This window comes from Equus caballus, chromosome 3 (genome assembly GCF_041296265.1).
Source record: "Equus caballus isolate H_3958 breed thoroughbred chromosome 3, TB-T2T, whole genome shotgun sequence".
Taxonomy (NCBI): domain Eukaryota; kingdom Metazoa; phylum Chordata; class Mammalia; order Perissodactyla; family Equidae; genus Equus; species Equus caballus.
This window is the reverse complement of record NC_091686.1, coordinates 37396297-37412606: the sequence shown is the minus strand read 5'-3', so window position 1 is coordinate 37412606 and position 16310 is coordinate 37396297.

Below are 16310 nucleotides of genomic sequence, written 5' to 3'. Positions count from 1 at the left end.
GCTTCCCAAAGAGCTGGAAGCAAGATGCTTTGGGGCCCAACTCGCCATTTGGAAAGAAGCCTGCACGTTGTGTCTTTCAGCTCTAGGGCAATGTAGCACACCCAGAGCAGAAGTTCTACTTCAGCCAGATCAGGCCTGCAAAGAAACTGCGTTTCACAGGACTTTGTAAGAGATGTTCCCGGTAGGCTGTAAGAGCACTGTACAGAGTGAGTTTTTTCTTAGCTTCCCAAAGAGCTGGAAGCAAGATGCTTTGGGGCCCAACTCGCCCTTTGGAAAGAAGCCTGGACGTTGTGCCTTTCAGCTCTAGTGCAATGTAGCACACCCAGAGCTCAAGTTCTACTTCAGCTAGATCAGGGCTGGAAAGAAACTGCGTTTCACAGGCCTTTGGAAGAGATGTTCCCAGTAGGCTGTAAGAGCACTGTGCAGAGCGAGTTGTTTCTTAGCTTCCCAAAGAGCTGGAAGCAAGATGCTTTGGGGCCCATCTCGCCCTTTGGAAGGAAGCCGGCACCTTGTGCCTTTCAGCTCTAGGGCAATGTAGCACAGCCAAGCAGAAGTTCTACTTCAGCCAGATCAGGCCTGCAAAGAAGCTGCGTTTCACAGGCCTTTGGAAGAGATGCTCCCGGTAGGATGTAAGAGCTATGTGCAGAGCGAGTTGTTTCTTAGCTTCCCAAAGAGCTGGAAGCAAGATGCTTTGGGGCCCAACTCGCCCTTTGGAAAGAAGCCTGCACATTGTGCCTTTCAGCTCTAGGGCACTGTAGCACACCCAGAGCAGAAGTTCTTCTTCAGCCAGATCAGGCCTGCAAAGAAACTGTGTTTCACAGGCCTTTGTAAGAGATGTTCCCGGTAGGCTGTAAGAGCACTGTGCAGAGCGAGTTGGTTCTTAGCTTCCCAAAGAGCTGGAAGCAAGATGCTGAGGGGCCCTACTCGCCCTTTGGAAAGAAGCCTGCACGTTGTGCCTTTCAGCTCTAGGGCAATGTAGCACACCCAGGGCAGAAGTTCCACTTCAGCCAGACCAGGCCTGCAAAGAAACTGCATTTCACATTCCTTTGTAAGAGATGTTCCCGGTACGGTGTAAGAGCACTGTGCAGAGCGAGTTGTTTCTCAGCTTCCCAAAGAGCTGTAAGCAAGATGCGTTGGGGCCCAACTCTCCCTTTGTAAAGAAGCCTGCACGTTGTGCCTTTCAGCTCTAGGGCAATGTAGCACACCCAGAGCAGAAGTTCTACTTCAGCCAGATCAGGCCTGCAAAGAAACTTGTTTCACAGGCCTTTGGAAGATATGTTCCCGGTAGGCTGTAAGAGCACTGTGCAGAGCGAGTTGTTTCTTAGCTTCCCAAAGAGCTGGAAGCAAGATGCTGTGGGGCCCAACTCGCCATTTGGAAAGAAGGCTGCATGTTGTGCCTTTCAGGTCTAGGGCAATGTAGCAGACCCAGAGCAGAAGTTCTACTTCAGCCAGGTCAGGCCTGCAAAGAAAGTTCGTTTCACAGGCCTTTGGAAGGGATGTTCCCGGTAGGCTGTAAGAGCACTGTGCAGAGCGAGTTGTTTCTTAGCTTCCCAAAGAGCTGGAAGCAAGATGCTTTGGGGCCCAACTCGCCCTTTGGAAAGAAGCCTGCACGTTGTGCCTTTCAGCTCTAGGGCAATGTAGCACACCCAGCGCTGAAGTTCTACTTCAGCCAGATCAGGGCTGCAAAGAAACTGCGTTTCACAGGCCTTTGGAAGAGATGTTCCCGGTAGGCTGTAAGAGCACTGTGCAGAGCGAGTTGTTTCTTAGCTTCCCAAAGAGCTGGAAGCAAGATGCTTTGGGGCCCAACTCGCCATTTGGAAAGAAGCCTGCACGTTGTGTCTTTCAGCTCTAGGGCAATGTAGCACACCCAGAGCAGAAGTTCTACTTCAGCCAGATCAGGCCTGCAAAGAAACTGCGTTTCACAGGACTTTGTAAGAGATGTTCCCGGTAGGCTGTAAGAGCACTGTGCAGAGTGAGTTTTTTCTTAGCTTCCCAAAGAGCTGGAAGCAAGATGCTTTGGGGCCCAACTCGCCCTTTGGAAAGAAGCCTGGACGTTGTGCCTTTCAGCTCTAGTGCAATGTAGCACACCCAGAGCTCAAGTTCTACTTCAGCTAGATCAGGGCTGGAAAGAAACTGCGTTTCACAGGCCTTTGGAAGAGATGTTCCCAGTAGGCTGTAAGAGCACTGTGCAGAGCGAGTTGTTTCTTAGCTTCCCAAAGAGCTGGAAGCAAGATGCTATGGGGCCCAACTTACCCTTTGGAAAGAAGCCTGCACGTTGTGCCTTTCAGCTCCACGGCAATGTAGCACACCCAGAGCAGAAGTTCTACTTCAGCCAGACCAGGCCTGCAAAGAAACTGCGTTTCACAGGCCTTTGGAAGAGATTTTCCCGGTAGGCTGTAAGAGCACTGTGCAGAGCGAGTTGTTTCTTAGCTTCCCAAAGAGCTGGAAGCAAGATGCTTTGGGGCCCAGCTCGCCCTTTGGAAAGAAGCCTGCACGTTGTTCCTTTCAGCTCTAGGGCAATGGAGCACACCCAGGGCAGAAGTGTTACTTCAGCCACATCAGGCCTGCAAAGAAACTGCGTCTCACAGGCCTTTGGAAGAGATGTTCCCGGTGGGCTGTAAGAGCACTGTGCAGAGCGAGTTGTTTCTTTGCTTCCCAAAGAGCTGGAATCAAGATGCTTTGGGGCCCCACTCGCCCTTAGGATGGAAGCTTGCATGTTGTGCCTTTCAGCTCTAGGGCAATGGCGCACACCCAGAGCAGAAGTTCTACTTCAGCCAGGTCAGGCCTGCAAGGAAACTGCGATTCAAAGGCCTTAGGAACAGATGTTCCCGGGAAGATGTAAGAGCACTGTGCAGAGCGAGTTGTTTCTTAGCTTCCCAAAGAGCTGGAAGCAAGATGCTTTGCGGCCCAACTCGCCCTTTGGAAAGAAGGCTGCACGTTGTACCTTTCAGCTCTAGTGCAATGTAGCACACCCAGAGCTCAAGTTCTACTTCAGCCAGATCAGGCCTGCAAGGAAACTGCGTTTCAAAGGCCTTTGAAAGAGATGTTCCCGGTAGGCTGTAAGAGCACTGTGCAGAGCGAGTTGTTTCTTAGCATCCCAAAGAGCTGGAAGCAAGATGCATTGGGCCCCAACTCACCCTTTGCAAAGAAGCCTGCACGTTGTGCCTTTGAGCTCCACGGCAATGTAGCACACCCAGAGCAGAAGTTCTACTTCAGCCAGATCAGGCCTGCAAAGAAACAGCGTTTCACACTCCTTTGTGAGAGATGTTCCCGGTATGCTGTAAGAGCACTGTGCAGAGCGAGTTGTTTCTTAGCGTACCAAAGAGCTGGAAGCAAGATGCTTCGGGGCCCAACGCGCCCTTTGGAAAGAAGCCTGCACTTTGTGCCTTTCAGCTCTAGGGCAACGTAGCACACCCAGGGCAGAAGCTCTACTTCACCCAGATCAGGCCTGCAAAGAAACTCCGTTTCACAGGCCTTTGGAAGAGATGTTCCCGGTAGGCTGTAAGAGCACTCTGCAGAGCGAGATGTTTCTTAGCTTCCCAAAGAGCTGGAAGCAAGATGCTTTGGGGCCCAACTCGCCCTTTGCAAAGAAGCCTGCACGTTGTGCCTTTCATCTCTAGGGCAATGTAGCACACCCAGAGCAGAAGTTCTACTTCAGCCAGACCAGGCCTGCAAAGAAACTGCGTTTCACATTCCTTTGTAAGAGATGTTCCCGGTAGGCTGTAAGAGCACTGTGCAGAGCGAGTTGTTTATCAGCTTCCCAAAGAGCTGGAAGCAAGAGGCGTTGGGGCCCAAATCGCCCATTGGAAAGAAGCCTGCACGTTGTGCCTTTCAGCTCTAGGGCAATGTAGCAGACCCAGAGCAGAAGTTCAACTTCAGCCAGATCAGGCCTGCAAAGAAACTGCGTTTCACAGGCCTTAGGACGAGATGTTCCCGGTAGGCTGTAAGACCACTGTGCAGAGCTAGTTGATTCTTAGCATCCTAAAGAGCTGGAAGCAAGATGCTTTGGGGCCCAACTCGCCGTTTGGAAAGAAGCCTGCACGTTGTGCCTTTCACCTCTATGGCAATGTAGCACACCCAGAGCAGAAGTTCTACTTCAGCCAGATCAGGCCTGCAAGGAAACTGCGTTTCACAGGCCTTTGGAAGAGATGTTCCCGGTAGGCTGTAAGAGCACTGTGCAGAGCGAGTTGTTTCTTAGCTTCCCAAAGAGCTGGAAGCAAGATGCTGAGGGGCCCTACTCGCCCTTTGGAAAGAAGCCTGCACGTTGTGCCTTTCAGCTCTAGGGCAATGTAGCACACCCAGGGCAGAAGTTCCACTTCAGCCAGACCAGGCCTGCAAAGAAACTGCGTTTCACATTCCTTTGTAAGAGATGTTCCCGGTACGGTGTAAGAGCACTGTGCAGAGCGAGTTGTTTCTCAGCTTCCCAAAGAGCTGTAAGCAAGATGCGTTGGGGCCCAACTCTCCCTTTGTAAAGAAGCCTGCACGTTGTGCCTTTCAGCTCTAGGGCAATGTAGCACACCCAGAGCAGAAGTTCTACTTCAGCCAGATCAGGCCTGCAAAGAAACTTGTTTCACAGGCCTTTGGAAGATATGTTCCCGGTAGGCTGTAAGAGCACTGTGCAGAGCGAGTTGTTTCTTAGCTTCCCAAAGAGCTGGAAGCAAGATGCTGTGGGGCCCAACTCGCCATTTGGAAAGAAGGCTGCATGTTGTGCCTTTCAGGTCTAGGGCAATGTAGCAGACCCAGAGCAGAAGTTCTACTTCAGCCGGGTCAGGCCTGCAAAGAAAGTTCGTTTCACAGGCCTTTGGAAGGGATGTTCCCGGTAGGCTGTAAGAGCACTGTGCAGAGCGAGTTGTTTCTTAGCTTCCCAAAGAGCTGGAAGCAAGATGCTTTGGGGCCCAACTCGCCCTTTGGAAAGAAGCCTGCACGTTGTGCCTTTCAGCTCTAGGGCAATGTAGCACACCCAGCGCTGAAGTTCTACTTCAGCCAGATCAGGGCTGCAAAGAAACTGCGTTTCACAGGCCTTTGGAAGAGATGTTCCCGGTAGGCTGTAAGAGCACTGTGCAGAGCGAGTTGTTTCTTAGCTTCCCAAAGAGCTGGAAGCAAGATGCTTTGGGGCCCAACTCGCCATTTGGAAAGAAGCCTGCACGTTGTGTCTTTCAGCTCTAGGGCAATGTAGCACACCCAGAGCAGAAGTTCTACTTCAGCCAGATCAGGCCTGCAAAGAAACTGCGTTTCACAGGACTTTGTAAGAGATGTTCCCGGTAGGCTGTAAGAGCACTGTGCAGAGTGAGTTTTTTCTTAGCTTCCCAAAGAGCTGGAAGCAAGATGCTTTGGGGCCCAACTCGCCCTTTGGAAAGAAGCCTGGACGTTGTGCCTTTCAGCTCTAGTGCAATGTAGCACACCCAGAGCTCAAGTTCTACTTCAGCTAGATCAGGGCTGGAAAGAAACTGCGTTTCACAGGCCTTTGGAAGAGATGTTCCCAGTAGGCTGTAAGAGCACTGTGCAGAGCGAGTTGTTTCTTAGCTTCCCAAAGAGCTGGAAGCAAGATGCTATGGGGCCCAACTTACCCTTTGGAAAGAAGCCTGCACGTTGTGCCTTTCAGCTCCACGGCAATGTAGCACACCCAGAGCAGAAGTTCTACTTCAGCCAGACCAGGCCTGCAAAGAAACTGCGTTTCACAGGCCTTTGGAAGAGATTTTCCCGGTAGGCTGTAAGAGCACTGTGCAGAGCGAGTTGTTTCTTAGCTTCCCAAAGAGCTGGAAGCAAGATGCTTTGGGGCCCAGCTCGCCCTTTGGAAAGAAGCCTGCACGTTGTTCCTTTCAGCTCTAGGGCAATGGAGCACACCCAGGGCAGAAGTGTTACTTCAGCCACATCAGGCCTGCAAAGAAACTGCGTCTCACAGGCCTTTGGAAGAGATGTTCCCGGTGGGCTGTAAGAGCACTGTGCAGAGCGAGTTATTTCTTTGCTTCCCAAAGAGCTGGAATCAAGATGCTTTGGGGCCCCACTCGCCCTTAGGATGGAAGCTTGCATGTTGTGCCTTTCAGCTCTAGGGCAATGTAGGACACCCAGAGCAGAAGTTCTACTTCAGCCAGGTCAGGCCTGCAAGGAAACTGCGATTCAAAGGCCTTAGGAACAGATGTTCCCGGGAAGATGTAAGAGCACTGTGCAGAGCGAGTTGTTTCTTAGCTTCCCAAAGAGCTGGAAGCAAGATGCTTTGCGGCCCAACTCGCCCTTTGGAAAGAAGGCTGCACGTTGTACCTTTCAGCTCTAGTGCAATGTAGCACACCCAGAGCTCAAGTTCTACTTCAGCCAGATCAGGCCTGCAAGGAAACTGCGTTTCAAAGGCCTTTGAAAGAGATGTTCCCGGTAGGCTGTAAGAGCACTGTGCAGAGCGAGTTGTTTCTAAGCATCCCAAAGAGCTGGAAGCAAGATGCATTGGGCCCCAACTCACCCTTTGCAAAGAAGCCTGCACGTTGTGCCTTTCAGCTCCACGGCAATGTAGCACACCCAGAGCAGAAGTTCTACTTCAGCCAGATCAGGCCTGCAAAGAAACAGCGTTTCACACTCCTTTGTGAGAGATGTTCCCGGTATGCTGTAAGAGCACTGTGCAGAGCGAGTTGTTTCTTAGCGTACCAAAGAGCTGGAAGCAAGATGCTTCGGGGCCCAACGCGCCCTTTGGAAAGAAGCCTGCACTTTGTGCCTTTCAGCTCTAGGGCAACGTAGCACACCCAGGGCAGAAGCTCTACTTCACCCAGATCAGGCCTGCAAAGAAACTCCGTTTCACAGGCCTTTGGAAGAGATGTTCCCGGTAGGCTGTAAGAGCACTCTGCAGAGCGAGATGTTTCTTAGCTTCCCAAAGAGCTGGAAGCAAGATGCTTTGGGGCCCAACTCGCCCTTTGCAAAGAAGCCTGCACGTTGTGCCTTTCATCTCTAGGGCAATGTAGCACACCCAGAGCAGAAGTTCTACTTCAGCCAGACCAGGCCTGCAAAGAAACTGCGTTTCACATTCCTTTGTAAGAGATGTTCCCGGTAGGCTGTAAGAGCACTGTGCAGAGCGAGTTGTTTATCAGCTTCCCAAAGAGCTGGAAGCAAGAGGCGTTGGGGCCCAACTCGCCCATTGGAAAGAAGCCTGCACGTTGTGCCTTTCAGCTCTAGGGCAATGTAGCAGACCCAGAGCAGAAGTTCTACTTCAGCCAGATCAGGCCTGCAAAGAAACTGCGTTTCACAGGCCTTAGGACGAGATGTTCCCGGTAGGCTGTAAGACCACTGTGCAGAGCTAGTTGATTCTTAGCATCCTAAAGAGCTGGAAGCAAGATGCTTTGGGGCCCAACTCGCCGTTTGGAAAGAAGCCTGCACGTTGTGCCTTTCACCTCTATGGCAATGTAGCACACCCAGAGCAGAAGTTCTACTTCAGCCAGATCAGGCCTGCAAGGAAACTGCGTTTCACAGGCCTTTGGAAGAGATGTTCCCGGTAGGCTGTAAGAGCACTGTGCAGAGCGAGTTGTTTCTTAGCTTCCCAAAGAGCTGGAAGCAAGATGCTGAGGGGCCCTACTCGCCCTTTGGAAAGAAGCCTGCACGTTGTGCCTTTCAGCTCTAGGGCAATGTAGCACACCCAGGGCAGAAGTTCCACTTCAGCCAGACCAGGCCTGCAAAGAAACTGCGTTTCACATTCCTTTGTAAGAGATGTTCCCGGTACGGTGTAAGAGCACTGTGCAGAGCGAGTTGTTTCTCAGCTTCCCAAAGAGCTGTAAGCAAGATGCGTTGGGGCCCAACTCTCCCTTTGTAAAGAAGCCTGCACGTTGTGCCTTTCAGCTCTAGGGCAATGTAGCACACCCAGAGCAGAAGTTCTACTTCAGCCAGATCAGGCCTGCAAAGAAACTTGTTTCACAGGCCTTTGGAAGATATGTTCCCGGTAGGCTGTAAGAGCACTGTGCAGAGCGAGTTGTTTCTTAGCTTCCCAAAGAGCTGGAAGCAAGATGCTGTGGGGCCCAACTCGCCATTTGGAAAGAAGGCTGCATGTTGTGCCTTTCAGGTCTAGGGCAATGTAGCAGACCCAGAGCAGAAGTTCTACTTCAGCCAGGTCAGGCCTGCAAAGAAAGTTCGTTTCACAGGCCTTTGGAAGGGATGTTCCCGGTAGGCTGTAAGAGCACTGTGCAGAGCGAGTTGTTTCTTAGCTTCCCAAAGAGCTGGAAGCAAGATGCTTTGGGGCCCAACTCGCCCTTTGGAAAGAAGCCTGCACGTTGTGCCTTTCAGCTCTAGGGCAATGTAGCACACCCAGCGCTGAAGTTCTACTTCAGCCAGATCAGGGCTGCAAAGAAACTGCGTTTCACAGGCCTTTGGAAGAGATGTTCCCGGTAGGCTGTAAGAGCACTGTGCAGAGCGAGTTGTTTCTTAGCTTCCCAAAGAGCTGGAAGCAAGATGCTTTGGGGCCCAACTCGCCATTTGGAAAGAAGCCTGCACGTTGTGTCTTTCAGCTCTAGGGCAATGTAGCACACCCAGAGCAGAAGTTCTACTTCAGCCAGATCAGGCCTGCAAAGAAACTGCGTTTCACAGGACTTTGTAAGAGATGTTCCCGGTAGGCTGTAAGAGCACTGTGCAGAGTGAGTTTTTTCTTAGCTTCCCAAAGAGCTGGAAGCAAGATGCTTTGGGGCCCAACTCGCCCTTTGGAAAGAAGCCTGGACGTTGTGCCTTTCAGCTCTAGTGCAATGTAGCACACCCAGAGCTCAAGTTCTACTTCAGCTAGATCAGGGCTGGAAAGAAACTGCGTTTCACAGGCCTTTGGAAGAGATGTTCCCAGTAGGCTGTAAGAGCACTGTGCAGAGCGAGTTGTTTCTTAGCTTCCCAAAGAGCTGGAAGCAAGATGCTATGGGGCCCAACTTACCCTTTGGAAAGAAGCCTGCACGTTGTGCCTTTCAGCTCCACGGCAATGTAGCACACCCAGAGCAGAAGTTCTACTTCAGCCAGACCAGGCCTGCAAAGAAACTGCGTTTCACAGGCCTTTGGAAGAGATTTTCCCGGTAGGCTGTAAGAGCACTGTGCAGAGCGAGTTGTTTCTTAGCTTCCCAAAGAGCTGGAAGCAAGATGCTTTGGGGCCCAGCTCGCCCTTTGGAAAGAAGCCTGCACGTTGTTCCTTTCAGCTCTAGGGCAATGGAGCACACCCAGGGCAGAAGTGTTACTTCAGCCACATCAGGCCTGCAAAGAAACTGCGTCTCACAGGCCTTTGGAAGAGATGTTCCCGGTGGGCTGTAAGAGCACTGTGCAGAGCGAGTTATTTCTTTGCTTCCCAAAGAGCTGGAATCAAGATGCTTTGGGGCCCCACTCGCCCTTAGGATGGAAGCTTGCATGTTGTGCCTTTCAGCTCTAGGGCAATGTAGGACACCCAGAGCAGAAGTTCTACTTCAGCCAGGTCAGGCCTGCAAGGAAACTGCGATTCAAAGGCCTTAGGAACAGATGTTCCCGGGAAGATGTAAGAGCACTGTGCAGAGCGAGTTGTTTCTTAGCTTCCCAAAGAGCTGGAAGCAAGATGCTTTGCGGCCCAACTCGCCCTTTGGAAAGAAGGCTGCACGTTGTACCTTTCAGCTCTAGTGCAATGTAGCACACCCAGAGCTCAAGTTCTACTTCAGCCAGATCAGGCCTGCAAGGAAACTGCGTTTCAAAGGCCTTTGAAAGAGATGTTCCCGGTAGGCTGTAAGAGCACTGTGCAGAGCGAGTTGTTTCTTAGCATCCCAAAGAGCTGGAAGCAAGATGCATTGGGCCCCAACTCACCCTTTGCAAAGAAGCCTGCACGTTGTGCCTTTCAGCTCCACGGCAATGTAGCACACCCAGAGCAGAAGTTCTACTTCAGCCAGATCAGGCCTGCAAAGAAACAGCGTTTCACACTCCTTTGTGAGAGATGTTCCCGGTATGCTGTAAGAGCACTGTGCAGAGCGAGTTGTTTCTTAGCGTCCCAAAGAGCTGGAAGCAAGATGCTTCGGGGCCCAACGCGCCCTTTGGAAAGAAGCCTGCACTTTGTGCCTTTCAGCTCTAGGGCAACGTAGCACACCCAGGGCAGAAGCTCTACTTCACCCAGATCAGGCCTGCAAAGAAACTCCGTTTCACAGGCCTTTGGAAGAGATGTTCCCGGTAGGCTGTAAGAGCACTCTGCAGAGCGAGATGTTTCTTAGCTTCCCAAAGAGCTGGAAGCAAGATGCTTTGGGGCCCAACTCGCCCTTTGCAAAGAAGCCTGCACGTTGTGCCTTTCATCTCTAGGGCAATGTAGCACACCCAGAGCAGAAGTTCTACTTCAGCCTTATCAGGCCTGCAAAGAAACTGCGTTTCACAGGCCTTTGTAAGAGATGTTCCCGGTAGGGTGTAAGAGCACTGTGCAGAGCGAGTTGTTTCTCAGCTTCCCAAAGAGCTGTAAGCAAGATGCGTTGGGGCCCAACTCTCCCTTTGTAAAGAAGCCTGCACGTTGTGCCTTTCAGCTCTAGGGCAATGTAGCACACCCAGAGCAGAAGTTCTACTTCAGCCAGATCAGGCCTGCAAAGAAACTATTTTTCACCGGCCTTTGGAAGAGTTGTTCCCGGTAGGCTGTAAGAGCACTGTGCAGAGCGAGTTGTTTCTTAGCTTCCCAAAGAGCTGGAAGCAAGATGCTTTGGGGCCCAACTCGCCTTTGGAAAGAAGCCTGCACGTTGTGCCTTTCAGCTCCAGGGCAATGTAGCACACCCAGAGCAGAAGTTCTACTTCAGCCAGATCAGGCCTGCAAAGAAACTTGTTTCACAGGCCTTTGGAAGATATGTTCCCGGTAGGCTGTAAGAGCACTGTACAGAGCGAGTTGTTTCTTAGCTTCCCAAAGAGCTGGAAGCAAGATGCTGTTGGGCCCAACTCGCCATTTGGAAAGAAGGCTGCATGTTGTGCCTTTCAGGTCTAGGGCAATGTAGCAGACCCAGAGCAGAAGTTCTACTTCAGCAAGGTCAGGCCTGCAAAGAAAGTTCGTTTCACAGGCCTTTGGAAGGGATGTTCCCGGTAGGCTGTAAGAGCACTGTGCAGAGCGAGTTGTTTCTTAGCTTCCCAAAGAGCTGGAAGCAAGATGCTTTGGGGCCCAACTCGCCCTTTGGAAAGAAGCCTGCACGTTGTGCCTTTCAGCTCTAGGGCAATGTAGCACACCCAGCGCTGAAGTTCTACTTCAGCCAGATCAGGCCTGCAAAGAAACTGCGTTTCACAGGCCTTTGGAAGAGATGTTCCCAGTAGGCTGTAAGAGCACTGTGCAGAGCGAGTTGTTTCTTAGCTTCCCAAAGAGCTGGAAGCAAGATGCTATCGGGCCCATCTTACCCTTTGGAAAGAAGCCTGCATGTTGTGCCTTTCAGCTCCACGGCAATGTAGCACACCCAGAGCAGAAGTTCTACTTCAGCCAGACCAGGCCTGCAAAGAAACTGCGTTTCACAGGCCTTTGGAAGAGATTTTCCCGGTAGGCCGTAAGAGCACTGTGCAGTGCGAGTTGTTTCTTAGCTTCCCAAAGAGCTGGAAGCAAGATGCTTTGGGGCCCAGCTCGCCCTTTGGAAAGAAGCCTGCACGTTGTTCCTTTCAGCTCTAGGGCAATGGAGCACACCCAGGGCAGAAGTGTTACTTCAGCCACATCAGGCCTGCAAAGAAACTGCGTCTCACAGGCCTTTGGAAGAGATGTTCCCGGTGGGCTGTAAGAGCACTGTGCAGAGCGAGTTGTTTCTTTGCTTCCCAAAGAGCTGGAATCAAGATGCTTTGGGGCCCCACTCGCCCTTAGGATGGAAGCTTGCATGTTGTGCCTTTCAGCTCTAGGGCAATGTAGGACACCCAGAGCAGAAGTTCTACTTCAGCCAGGTCAGGCCTGCAAGGAAACTGCGATTCAAAGGCCTTAGGAACAGATGTTCCCGGGAAGATGTAAGAGCACTGTGCAGAGCGAGTTGTTTCTTAGCTTCCCAAAGAGCTGGAAGCAAGATGCTTTGCGGCCCAACTCGCCCTTTGGAAAGAAGGCTGCACGTTGTGCCTTTCAGCTCTAGTGCAATGTAGCACACCCAGAGCTCAAGTTCTACTTCAGCCAGATCAGGCCTGCAAGGAAACTGCGTTTCAAAGGCCTTTGAAAGAGATGTTCCCGGTAGGCTGTAAGAGCACTGTGCAGAGCGAGTTGTTTCTTAGCATCCCAAAGAGCTGGAAGTAAGATGCATTGGGCCCCAACTCACCCTTTGCAAAGAAGCCTGCACGTTGTGCCTTTCAGCTCCACGGCAATGTAGCACACCCAGAGCAGAAGTTCTACTTCAGCCAGATCAGGCCTGCAAAGAAACAGCGTTTCACACTCCTTTGTGAGAGATGTTCCCGGTATGCTGTAAGAGCACTGTGCAGAGCGAGTTGTTTCTTAGCGTCCCAAAGAGCTGGAAGCAAGATGCTTCGGGGCCCAACGCGCCCTTTGGAAAGAAGCCTGCACTTTGTGCCTTTCAGCTCTAGGGCAACGTAGCACACCAAGGGCAGAAGCTCTACTTCACCCAGATCAGGCCTGCAAAGAAACTCCGTTTCACAGGCCTTTGGAACAGATGTTCCCGGTAGGCTGTAAGAGCACTCTGCAGAGCGAGTTGTTTCTTAGCTACCCAAAGAGCTGGAAGCAAGATGCTTTGGGGCCCAACTCGCCCTTTGCAAAGAAGCCTGCACGTTGTGCCTTTCATCTCTAGGGCAATGTAGCACACCCAGAGCAGAAGTTCTACTTCAGCCAGATCAGGCCTGCAAAGAAACTGCGTTTCACAGGCCTTTGGAAGAGATGTTCCCGGTAGGCTGTAAGAGCACTGTACAGAGCGAGTTGTTTCTTAGCTTCCCCAAGAGCTGGAAGCAAGATGCTTTGGGGCCCAACTCGCCCTTTGGAAAGAAGCCTGCACGTTGTGCCTTTCAGCTCTAGGGCAATGTAGCACACCCAGAGCAGAAGTTCTACTTCAGCCAGATCAGGCCTGCAAAGAAACTTGTTTCACAGGCCTTTGGAAGATATGTTCCCGGTAGGTGTAAGAGCACTGTGCAGAGCGAGTTGTTTCTTAGCTTCCCAAAGAGCTGGAAGCAAGATGCTTTGGGGCCCAGCTCGCCCTTTGGAAAGAAGCCTGCACGTTGTTCCTTTCAGCTCTAGGGCAATGGAGCACACCCAGGGCAGAAGTGTTACTTCAGCCACATCAGGCCTGCAAAGAAACTGCGTCTCACAGGCCTTTGGAAGAGATGTTCCCGGTGGGCTGTAAGAGCACTGTGCAGAGCGAGTTGTTTCTTTGCTTCCCAAAGAGCTGGAATCAAGATGCTTTGGGGCCCCACTCGCCCTTAGGATGGAAGCTTGCATGTTGTGCCTTTCAGCTCTAGGGCAATGTAGGACACCCAGAGCAGAAGTTCTACTTCAGCCAGGTCAGGCCTGCAAGGAAACTGCGATTCAAAGGCCTTAGGAACAGATGTTCCCGGGAAGATGTAAGAGCACTGTGCAGAGCGAGTTGTTTCTTAGCTTCCCAAAGAGCTGGAAGCAAGATGCTTTGCGGCCCAACTCGCCCTTTGGAAAGAAGGCTGCACGTTGTGCCTTTCAGCTCTAGTGCAATGTAGCACACCCAAAGCTCAAGTTCTACTTCAGCCAGATCAGGCCTGCAAGGAAACTGCGTTTGAAAAGCCTTTGAAAGAGATGTTCCCGGTAGGCTGTAAGAGCACTGTGCAGAGCGAGTTGTTTCTTAGCATCCCAAAGAGCTGGAAGCAAGATGCATTGGGCCCCAACTCACCCTTTGCAAAGAAGCCTGCACGTTGTGCCTTTCAGCTCCACGGCAATGTAGCACACCCAGAGCAGAAGTTCTACTTCAGCCAGACCAGGCCTGCAAAGAAACTGCGTTTCACATTCCTTTGTAAGAGATGTTCCCGGTAGGCTGTAAGAGCACTGTGCAGAGCGAGTTGTTTATCAGCTTCCCAAAGAGCTGGAAGCAAGAGGCGTTGGGGCCCAACTCGCCCATTGGAAAGAAGCCTGCACGTTGTGCCTTTCAGCTCTAGGGCAATGTAGCAGACCCAGAGCAGAAGTTCTACTTCAGCCAGATCAGGCCTGCAAAGAAACTGCGTTTCACAGGCCTTAGGACGAGATGTTCCCGGTAGGCTGTAAGACCACTGTGCAGAGCTAGTTGATTCTTAGCATCCTAAAGAGCTGGAAGCAAGATGCTTTGGGGCCCAACTCGCCGTTTGGAAAGAAGCCTGCACGTTGTGCTTTTCACCTCTAGGGCAATGTAGCACACCCAGGGCAGAAGTTCTACTTCAGCCAGATCAGGCCTGCAAAGGAAGCGCGTTTCACAGGCTTTTGGAAGAGATGGTCCCGGTAGGCTGTAAGAGCACTGTGCTGAGCGAGTTGTTTCTTAGCTTCCCAAACAGCTGGAAGCAAGATGCTTTGGGGCCCAAGTCGCCTTTTGGAAAGAAGCCTGCACGTTGTGCCTTTCATCTCTAGGGCACTGTAGCACACCCAGAGCAGAAGTTCTACTTCAGCCAGATCAGGCCTGCAAGGAAACTGCGTTTCACAGGCCTTTGGAAGAGATGTTCCCGATAGGCTGTAAGAGCACTGTGCAGAGCGAGTTGTTTCTTAGCTTCCCAAAGAGCTGGAAGCAAGATGCTGAGGGGCCCTACTCGCCCTTTGGAAAGAAGCCTGCACGTTGTGCCTTTCAGCTCTAGGGCAATGTAGCACACCCAGGGCAGAAGTTCCACTTCAGCCAGACCAGGCCTGCAAAGAAACTGCGTTTCACATTCCTTTGTAAGAGATGTTCCCGGTACGGTGTAAGAGCACTGTGCAGAGCGAGTTGTTTCTCAGCTTCCCAAAGAGCTGTAAGCAAGATGCGTTGGGGCCCAACTCTCCCTTTGTAAAGAAGCCTGCACGTTGTGCCTTTCAGCTCTAGGGCAATGTAGCACACCCAGAGCAGAAGTTCTACTTCAGCCAGATCAGGCCTGCAAAGAAACTTGTTTCACAGGCCTTTGGAAGATATGTTCCCGGTAGGCTGTAAGAGCACTGTGCAGAGCGAGTTGTTTCTTAGCTTCCCAAAGAGCTGGAAGCAAGATGCTGTGGGGCCCAACTCGCCATTTGGAAAGAAGGCTGCATGTTGTGCCTTTCAGGTCTAGGGCAATGTAGCAGACCCAGAGCAGAAGTTCTACTTCAGCCAGGTCAGGCCTGCAAAGAAAGTTCGTTTCACAGGCCTTTGGAAGGGATGTTCCCGGTAGGCTGTAAGAGCACTGTGCAGAGCGAGTTGTTTCTTAGCTTCCCAAAGAGCTGGAAGCAAGATGCTTTGGGGCCCAACTCGCCCTTTGGAAAGAAGCCTGCACGTTGTGCCTTTCAGCTCTAGGGCAATGTAGCACACCCAGCGCTGAAGTTCTACTTCAGCCAGATCAGGGCTGCAAAGAAACTGCGTTTCACAGGCCTTTGGAAGAGATGTTCCCGGTAGGCTGTAAGAGCACTGTGCAGAGCGAGTTGTTTCTTAGCTTCCCAAAGAGCTGGAAGCAAGATGCTTTGGGGCCCAACTCGCCATTTGGAAAGAAGCCTGCACGTTGTGTCTTTCAGCTCTAGGGCAATGTAGCACACCCAGAGCAGAAGTTCTACTTCAGCCAGATCAGGCCTGCAAAGAAACTGCGTTTCACAGGACTTTGTAAGAGATGTTCCCGGTAGGCTGTAAGAGCACTGTGCAGAGTGAGTTTTTTCTTAGCTTCCCAAAGAGCTGGAAGCAAGATGCTTTGGGGCCCAACTCGCCCTTTGGAAAGAATCCTGGACGTTGTGCCTTTCAGCTCTAGTGCAATGTAGCACACCCAGAGCTCAAGTTCTACTTCAGCTAGATCAGGGCTGGAAAGAAACTGCGTTTCACAGGCCTTTGGAAGAGATGTTCCCAGTAGGCTGTAAGAGCACTGTGCAGAGCGAGTTGTTTCTTAGCTTCCCAAAGAGCTGGAAGCAAGATGCTATGGGGCCCAACTTACCCTTTGGAAAGATGCCTGCACGTTGTGCCTTTCAGCTCCACGGCAATGTAGCACACCCAGAGCAGAAGTTCTACTTCAGCCAGACCAGGCCTGCAAAGAAACTGCGTTTCACAGGCCTTTGGAAGAGATTTTCCCGGTAGGCTGTAAGAGCACTGTGCAGAGCGAGTTGTTTCTTAGCTTCCCAAAGAGCTGGAAGCAAGATGCTTTGGGGCCCAACTCGCCCTTTGGAAAGAAGCCTGCACGTTGTTCCTTTCAGCTCTAGGGCAATGGAGCACACCCAGGGCAGAAGTGTTACTTCAGCCACATCAGGCCTGCAAAGAAACTGCGTCTCACAGGCCTTTGGAAGAGATGTTCCCGGTGGG